Raw genomic sequence first — 10,021 nt, 5'->3', positions numbered from 1 at the left:
ACAGATCTGGAGTTATATCCTAAACTTAATACAATATTAATTATGATGTCAACAATTTAAAACAAACCACAACTTGAAACAGGGGCTTCACAGTGGCTTGGTGGTTAGGACTTTTGCCTTGCAGCTAGAAGATCTCCAGTTTGGCTCCCAGCCTTTACGAGATCTTTGTGCATGGAGTTTGCATGTTGTCTCTGTGCATGGTTGGGTTTTCTCTGGGTTCTCCAGCTTCCTCCCACAGTCCAAAAACATGTTCCAGTTAATTGGTAGCTCTAAATTGTGAATGTGAGTGTGATTGTTTGTCTCTATGTATAGTCCTGTGATAGACTGGTGACCTGTCCAGGATGTCCCCTGCTTTCACCCAAAGTCAGCTGAGATAGACTCCACCCCCCCCCGCAACCCTTATGAGGATTAAGCGGTTATACAGATAATGGATGGAGAGCTTGGAACAGCTGTTTATGATGTTTTTTGTTTGTTTTTTTTTTCTACTGTGTCATCCAAGTGAGAGTAATGCACACATGTTCTGTCACTGACCTTTTTATAAAGTTGGAGGAATTGTGTTGTTTTTAACCTTTTGCCTTTTTCATATCCCAAAGGTGTGCTATTGGATTTAAGTCTGGTGACATACTTGTCCAGGTCGTTGTTTTCCATTTCACTTTTATTGGAGACTTTTGTATGATTTTGACACTGTGTCTTGAACTGTTTTCATGCCAGAAGTTTTCTCTTCTGCCCAACTTCTGCAGACTGGGAGTTGTCTTGTCAGCCAGTATTTTGGTAGATCCACAAAAATTCATAGAGTCGTTTACAGATGTTCTCTGCCATGCACCTTTTGCACTCATACAGCCTCATTTCATCACGTTCCCACCACTGTGCTTCATTGTCAGGAGTATACACTGACTGTGGAAGCTCTGGCCAGGTTCACAGCAAACTTGCTGGACCCCATCAGTGCCAAACAGTTCTATCTTGGTCTCATCTGTACAAAAAATGTTATCCCAATTTAAGATGTATCTCTTGTGCTCCACTTTTTATTTATTAATCTTTGACATGCTGCCTGCTGTGACTTGACTCTATGCACAGGTGACGTTGATTCAAATGCTTAGTATTTATAAATATCATCTAAAATAATTCATTGAACAATAATTGACAATGTAAAGAAATGCTGCAGCTGATGATGTAAAGTTGTCATTATCAGTGTGTGGTCTTTTGCTTGGGACAGATGTTGATTTTCTCAGTGTTTGTTTTTTGTGTGTAGTGAGATATATAACCTATGGTAGAAGTAGATATGATATTTGCCATGTGTTAGTGTTGGAACATGATGTGCTATACAGTGTATAGCACTTTAACAGTAAAGATGAATGTTAGAAAAACAGTACTTTTGGTTGAAGGTTTTGGGTGACATTGTGAAACGTGACAAACAAGAGCTGTTTTATATAGACAGAACCATCTCCTCACACATAATTATTTCCATCAGGATCTGGTTATGGTGAAGCTATAAATGTGACAGGGCCTCCAGCGTCGTGATAGCTGCTGTACGACTGTGGATTTGTGGGAGTCGGGGTCCCTGAGGCAATCAGAAGTAATTATGGAATGTTTATAATGTCATTGCCTCAAACACACAAACACGAACACACATGCAGTCAACCACCTACATAATACATTCTTTTGCACACAGTCATGTAAACATAGAAAAAAAACATTGTCCTCTGGATGCAGTCAGATCCCTCATATTTGGGAAATGGTTTTCAGGGAATTTAGGTGTAATTCTTCCAGATTCTTCAGAGCTCAGAGTACTTACATGCAGATGAGCCTTTTATTCCTCGGGATGATGGATTTCCACTGAAAATCCACTGTACTGAACAGCTAATGGAAAGTCAAAGTGAACACTTTTCTGTATGTAATTCTTTCTGTGTTGCATCATACATCACATTTTCCTTCTTTATATTCATGCGACCTCCTCTTGCTGTCCAAACATTCCTCTTCCAGGCTTACAGTGATCTCTCCTCTGTCAGGCGAGGCCTCAGCAGAACTGGCTGGCTCCCTTTAGCATTTGGAAACCATTCAGATATTTGTTTCTGTAATGAAAGAGCCTGGAGAAGTCACAAGTTAAACTGCTGACACCTCTTCCACTGCAACTGATGCTCCAAAAGGATTAAAGGAAATGTTGGCCGTAGTTTTTGGCCCATGCTTGACCCCTCCAAAAAAAGCTTTACTACACTGTTAAGAAGTTATAGTAATTGAGTGGTTGTTGGGAGGTGTAAAATATTAATACTAATCTTAAGACATAGAGAGTATTTCTTTGATTGCAAAAATATAGGCATGCAAGCACTTTATTGTGGGCATACCCATTTGTTTGATTTTGAAGCATTAGTACATTTTCTGATTTGACATTCATCATATGAGAAAATGAGAAACTGGAGTCAGCTGTTACATGAATTTCTCCAATAAATGCATTTTATTTTTGTTATTTTTTCTACCTCCATCAGGCATTTAAGTATTGCAGTAACATCCAGTTTGCAAAAGGAAACAAGAGATTACCATCTAAGATCTCCTACATGGTGCCACTTGTTCACCATATTTACTTCTAGTAAAGCATTTCATTTTGCAATGAGTGAAATAAATGAGGGATCAGAGCATTCTCAGCACTCTTTATGTACATCAACGTAATCATAACCATGTAATGCAGGCAAACACACACAAACACTAACGGCTGCTAGATCAAGCAGCAGGAGTCCACATGCTGAAAAGAAAACTGATCTCACTGATCCTCAGCAAAACATCTCCTGGTGTGTGTTAGCTGCACATTTTTAAGAAGTCTGTAATCTCATCATAAACTTATGAACAGAAATAATTCAGGCTAAATGTGTGGAATACCACTGCAACAAATGGACTCATATTTTTAGGAGGATGATGTTATTTTGAAATGTGTCATTTATGTAATTTGGACAAACACATAGTTGATGATTCCTTTTAGTGTAAACATTCCATCAAGCTACTGCAGAAATGTATTCTTCTATGAAGCAGCTGCACTTTAGGTATGTGGCGATATTTGTATTTCATCATGCTGAAATATTTCTCTTCTGCCAAACTTCTGCAGACTGGGACTAATCTTGTCAGCGAGTATTTTCCTATATTGACAGAAATCATAGGACCATCTATAAATGTCATCTCCCCAAAACCTTTTGCACTCATGTAGCCTCATAGCATAACACCCCAACATCTGTGCTTCACTGCAGGACTATACATTCACTAAACCTGGCCAGGTTTAGGCTCAACATGCTGAACCCCACCTGAGCTGAACAAATTCATCCTGGCCTCACCTGACCAAAGAATGTGATCCCAATACCCATCAGACTGTTTTTCATGTTCTTTAGAGCTTTTTTTGGGGGGGGGGATGCTGTCCAGTGGAGGGTGATGTTATGAAATGTTTTTATATACACTACCAGTCAAAAATTTGGACACACCTTCTCATTCAATGTTTTTTTTTATTTAATTATTTTCTAAATTTTAGATTAATACTGAAGATATCAAAACTACAAAAAATGCATATGGAATTTTGTTGTAAACAAAAAGTGTTAATCTTCAGGATTATTAATCTACAATGTATATATATATATATATGTATATATAGTATATATATATATATATATATATATATATATATATATATATATATATATATATATATATATATATATATATATATATATATATATATATATATATATATATATATGAAAGCCATAAACAACCGAACTGACTTGACTTGAGATTGCAGCATAAATTAGTACCACAGTAATTGTTGCTCTTGCCGGGTTAGAGATCTTTAGTCTGACTTGATGTGGGCAAGGGGATTTGGAAAACTGAAACCACATCTTCACTGGCAACAGACAGATGACAACATGTAGGTTGAAACACATGAGGTTTGACCTCGCAAACCCCTCATTCATGGGTGACTGGTTCGCATGCACAGTAAAGCATGTCTACACACACACACACACACACACACACACACACACACACACACACACACACACACACACACACACACACACACACACACACCAAGCCAAGACAGTTTCATTATCCAACAAAAGCAAACACTGCTGTTAAACACAGGTTGGTAAAGTTAATGTGTGTCTGTGTGTGTGTGTGTGTGCAGCTGTAGTGTGAGGAAGGTCAACATGGCCGACACATGGTGTTAGAATGATTTCATAATTTATTCTGTGGAAGTGCGAAGACAAGATATCCAGGTCTACTTGTGGTATTTGTGTACTTTTGCGTGTGTGTGTTATCACAATGACATATACTGAGATGGTTCACTGCACTTCCCCGTCCAATTAGGGTCAGGGCATGTAGGTGTGCGTGTGTGGTCCTCTTCTAACATGTTCAACCACCAGCAGATGTTAGGGTGACCACCATGGGGGCAGTGCATGCTGTTTCCATTGTATGTGTCTGTGTGTGTGTGTGTGTGTGTGTGTGTGTGTGTGTGTGTGTGTGACCACTACAGGGGTGGTAGAGGTTGTTGTGACTGGAAGCCTAGCAGATAAAACAACACTGCTGACACCACCACAGCCCTCACTCTGACTCTTCCCCATGAACACACATTTATGTTTCCATCACTTCAGAGAACCTTACACTAACTTACCTTCACTTCATGATATAATGTTGACCTTTACCCCAACCATCCACCAAGTCTTCATTCTAAAATTGCATGATTTATGCAATGGGCACTTTGTTTTTCTCTAGATGGGAGACAGGTCCCCACAATGTGACTGTGTGAAGGGATTTATGTTCCAACAACATAAGTAAGTGTACACACACATACAAGTTGTGTGCAGACTACTGGGCACCATGGGTAATTTTACTGTTTTACAGGACTGAATAGAAAATAAATGTTTCCTTTTCCTTTTACATAAGCCTTCTCTGCCTCTCATTTGTTGTAGGTGGAGGATGAACTGCAATACGGAGAGTATGACAACATATTTCCTATACACGGGAAGACATGTGCACATGCACACACACACACACACACACACACACACACACACACACACACACACACACACACACACACACACACACACACACACACACACACACACACACACACACACACACAGACGGTGAAAAAAATGGCAAAAGGCTGCACAGTGAGGAGCACAGATGATGATTATTATCATTGCCACCAATCCTAATGTGACTGTGACCACTGATTCTGTTAATGCCTCTCCCACTTTAACATGAATTGTTAGTATTACTATTACCAATAAAAAAAACCCCCGAAATAACTTAAAATAACATTCTACATACCAAATTCATATCCAAATGCTGTGACTAAAGGAAACATAACATGATGATATAATATCAGGAAGCACTGAGAAGGAGAAGTGCTCAAAATAAAAATTGACTAACCGAAACAGGCAATTTAAAAAAGGTCAAGGAAAGAGGACTTTATTTCCACCTTCAGTCTTGTGTATTTTATCCGACTGAGCTGACGCCCTGCACCACAGAATGAGACCTTTCTTCCCTGCGCGCCGCTTGTTCAGGTGAAAGTTCTCACTCTTACACTGTTTCTGGCATTCTGGATTAAAGGTTTTCCACTGGAGAGCAGCCATTACAGTGGACCAGACAGTGACCTCTGGTTGTTAGCGGTGATGGGCATTAAAGATGAAAACTTCTGTTGTTTATTGTTTTTATTAAAGAGAGGGGCTGCTGAGGTCGTCCCTGGATGACCACACAGCCATTTGTTACATAGTCCCTCATTTCCACAGGCTCACAAGTATTTGTTTCATGTCCATATGTGGCTGCTTACTCATAATTTCATTGCAAATGAGGGAGATTAAAGGTCTGGAGTTGCTTCCAAGTGCTGAATTTGCGTCGTGTAGTTGTTCATGAAAGTATATGATCCAAAGAGGTGTCGCTGCAAGTCAAGGTCATCAGTAGGCTGAAAACACAAAGCAGATCTGTCAGAGAAACTGAAGATTTTTTAGAAAATGACCAAATCAACAGCTCAAAGCACTCTTATACATCATGAATGTACTGGTGAACTAGAATTTAAAGAAAAAAACAAATAAAAAATCATCTCAAAAGTCAGCCCAATTCTAGAACAAGATTCTTTGGACAGATGAAACCAAGTACAACTTTTAGCAGAATGATGGGAAGAGAAGAGTATGGAGAAAGAAAGGAAGACCCCATGATTCACGGTCAACATCATGGAGACAACTTCATTAAATAATTGTAGTGAAGAGAAAGTATTTTCAGGACCGGTGACACAAACGCAGTATTGAAAATAAGTTACTATACTGAGTCTCATAAGGGGACTTTTCCCCAGCATGCAATAGAGCAAGTGAGAAGTTTCAGAACATCAGAAGCAGGTGGACAACCTGATGCCTCTGTTTTACGCAAAAATACAGCATTTCCCATGACTTTGCTGGTCGGCCACATGGATGGAATTAGATTCAGCTGATGACTAAGAGATATAAACATCAAAATGCACATTCTCGCACTGTGAGAACCAGTCACAGAAAGATTATTTGCAAAAATCTTTTTCCAAAACTACACATCTGTTTTTTTAATGTTAGCCTGCTCCAGTGCATAGTGGGAAAAATAACCTTTAACAGACGGGATAATATCCTCCTCTAGCAGCAGTAAAATACTGGGAATGAGGAAGGGGCTGGCTGACTTTGGGGTCCAGTAAAAGTGATACCATCCACACATACATACTGAAGACATGAGTTATGGGAACCGTGGGTGTTTGGCAGGACTTCTCACCATTTCTCCTCATAAATATGAAACTAAACGTCAGTGACAGAGCTGGACCTGCTCCCTGTGATGGAAGTCTCTCCTAATTTGCTTCTGCCAGTCCATTTTGGCTCACACCGTCACTGCCAACACTTTATTTTGTGGCGGACAGGGACGACCCTTTCACCCCCTGTTAATTATAGCCTCCCTTGCCAGTATTAATCACTATCCTGTAGCTTACGCCGTAGTGTGATGTGCATTTCCCCAGAAATGTAACTACATGCTGTGGAAGTGCAGTCCCAAGAAATGTAATTACTCCACTTGGTAGTAATATGACATGTTTACACAGCATGTTGATTTGCAAAGAATAATGCTTCTGTAAAACACAGTGTACTGTGCCAAAGATTGTAATTGTACATGGCTTGCAATGGCCTGGACTCTTCTAATGTAGTCATGTGCCCTTTCCCCATATGCATAGTTCTACCAGTCTGTGTATAGACTCTAAAATCTGTTCTACTGTCTTGTCTTGAAATCTGCAGGCCCTTTCAGTTGGGTCTTAACAAAGTAAACTTAATGATGTTCTAATCATTGTTATGTCAGAGAGGTCACACAGTGAAATATTCACGACTTGTTGTTTTACCTCATTATTGTGGCTGAAAGGCTCAAAAAGGTGACTGTTCTGTTTACTGCCAGCAAAAGAGACAAATATATCCCTCAGAACGTGGTGGAGACCGTAACAGAGTTAAAAGGAAGGTATTATTTATTTCAGTTAATTGCTATTTCATGAAATCTATTTACATACACCACCATTCAAAAGTTTGGAGTCACCTAGACATGTCCTCATTTTTGAAAGAAAAGCAATTTTTCAATGAAGATAACATTAAATGATTCAGAAATACAGTCTTTACATTGTTAATGTGGTAAATGACTATTCTAGCTGGAAACAGCTGATTTTTAATGGAATATCTACATAGGTGTACAGAGGCTCATTTCCAGCAACCATCACTCCTGTGTTCTAATGCTACATTGTGTTTGATAATAGTGTTGAAAGGGTAACTGATGATTAGAAAACCCTTGTGCAGTTATGTTAGCACATGAATAAAAGTGTGAGTTTTCATGGAAAACATGAAATTGCCTGGGTGACCACAAACTTTTGAATGGTCGTGTACATCAAATTATCCGTAAATTCACTGTTATGGTAAGTCTTTCCTCCATTAATAGAAACAGTGATTAACTGTTGACTTTGGCAATGCCAAACCCATCATACAAACAAGACTAAAAACAACCAAGCAAAAGTAGCAACAAAGAGTAAAATATATGATTAAAAAAAATTGTATGAGAACTTGTCAGGATTCTTTTTGTTTAATGAGTGGACTTAAAGGCCTTGTAGATCCACACAAGTGCTTTTTGTTATTTAAAGGCCAATTATGGGCGCCCAGATAGCTCTCCTATAAAACTATAGGAGCAATTATTCTTGCAGTATGTTTCCTTCCAGTTGTAATGTTAAAGTCTTGGCATTTATTGTGGTAAAGTCTAGCACACAAAATGAGGTTGCTCTATTATGGCATGATTTATTTTCCATATAAGTGAGCCTGCAGGCAGCTTCCCCGTCATAAACAAACTACAAAGCAAATTCCAGACACCATTTCATCTTTAATAACCACAACTGGAGCAAAACATCTTATTTTATAATGTATTTTACAACAGTTTTGGAACAAAGACTTTTTCTGCAGGCACACCAAATTATTCAGCAAACCAAGGCGAGTCACAGTCATTTCAGTGCATATGAGTACTGACTCATTAATAGAATTGAGTAAGATATGACCTCCAATCCAAGTAAATATGTGCCTCCTTTATCTGTGAAGTTCAGAAACAGACTACCTGCACCACCTAGTGCTGAAAGAGCAGATTTAAAAGAGATAGCTGAACTGAAACCTAAGATTTAACCCCAGAGATTTTTATTCACATTATTTAGAGTTCTGTTTTATTATGAGCAACCAGAAAAGCATATGAAACAACTGATTATATATGTTATTTTTGCAGTGAATCTCATTAATATATACAGAATAACATATCAGATTTGTGCCCATTTGGATACAACATCACAAAGTATGTATTTATTCTGAATAAGACTATAGACATTCTTTTTTAACACCTGAAGAGCTTTTCAAAATGGTAATTCTGAAGAGCAGTGTTTACATCTTTACTGGCTCAAAACAAGTCCCAGCATAGTTCTTTTTCCAGTAAATGCTGACGCTATAACAGTGTGCGCTGAGTCACTCACCACATGGAGGCTCTGAGAGGACAAATCTGTAATGAGTGGAAACCTGGATGAAGTCCGACACAGCGATTTTTTTTCAGACTTATGGTGAAACCGTGTTAAAAAAAAAATTGTTCTTATGTAAGTTGATGTCATCTTCGAATCACAGAATAGACGAGGTGTAGTTTTCGTGTTTGCCATGTGATTGGTGTACTAGTACAGTCTGGATAATGAACTGCTTTAAGCTTGTTCTTATTTAATTTATATTAAGTAATAACAGAACTCTTCTTCCTTTGAAAATGAATGTTAACAAAACTAGGTAAATGTAAAATATTTTGCTTTCCACACTATGAAATACCATGTTTTTATGGCTTTCAAAATAGCCCACAGACACATATACTAAATACCTCCACTTTACCTATTATGACCCCTGACATCTGGCCTCCTGTTTCAGAAGTTGTAATTAATAGCAATAATAATAGTTAGTAAATATGATGGTTTATAGGGTGGTGATGGTTTATGTTGACTGTCAGGGTTTCGTTTTGACTCCCCCTGCAGGACTGCTGTAGTTCGTCATGTTCACTCTGCAACAGAGCATTTGACCTTCTGTAAAGAGCTGCAGGTGACCTGCACAGTTACCCATTTAACTGTCTGTTTACACTTACTGCAGATTATGAGTTGTTGTAAAAATTTGATGACTACGTAACGCTAGAAATTCGCAACCCTTCCATTAGTGACAAAAAATGTACATGTGGTGATTAAATTAATAATTTCACTGTTAGAGACAACTTTTTCCACAACCTGACTACCCAAAAGTTGCTCCTGTTGTTGCCATTTTAAGCTTTACTCAATTACAATTTCTAAAGTCTATATGAATTATGCTACAGAGTGCCCCTAAAGTCTGGACACATAAGAAATCTCATTAACTATAATTTTTTGCCTCCACAGATTAAATATGGCTATTATATTAAATATATATTTGATTAATTATCAAATATATATTAAATTCAATATATTAAAAAA

Source organism: Amphiprion ocellaris, chromosome 12 (assembly GCF_022539595.1).
Source record: "Amphiprion ocellaris isolate individual 3 ecotype Okinawa chromosome 12, ASM2253959v1, whole genome shotgun sequence".
In the NCBI taxonomy this organism is placed as follows: Eukaryota; Metazoa; Chordata; class Actinopteri; family Pomacentridae; genus Amphiprion; species Amphiprion ocellaris.
The sequence above is the reverse complement of the archived record's forward strand: the minus strand, read 5'-3'. Positions refer to the sequence as shown.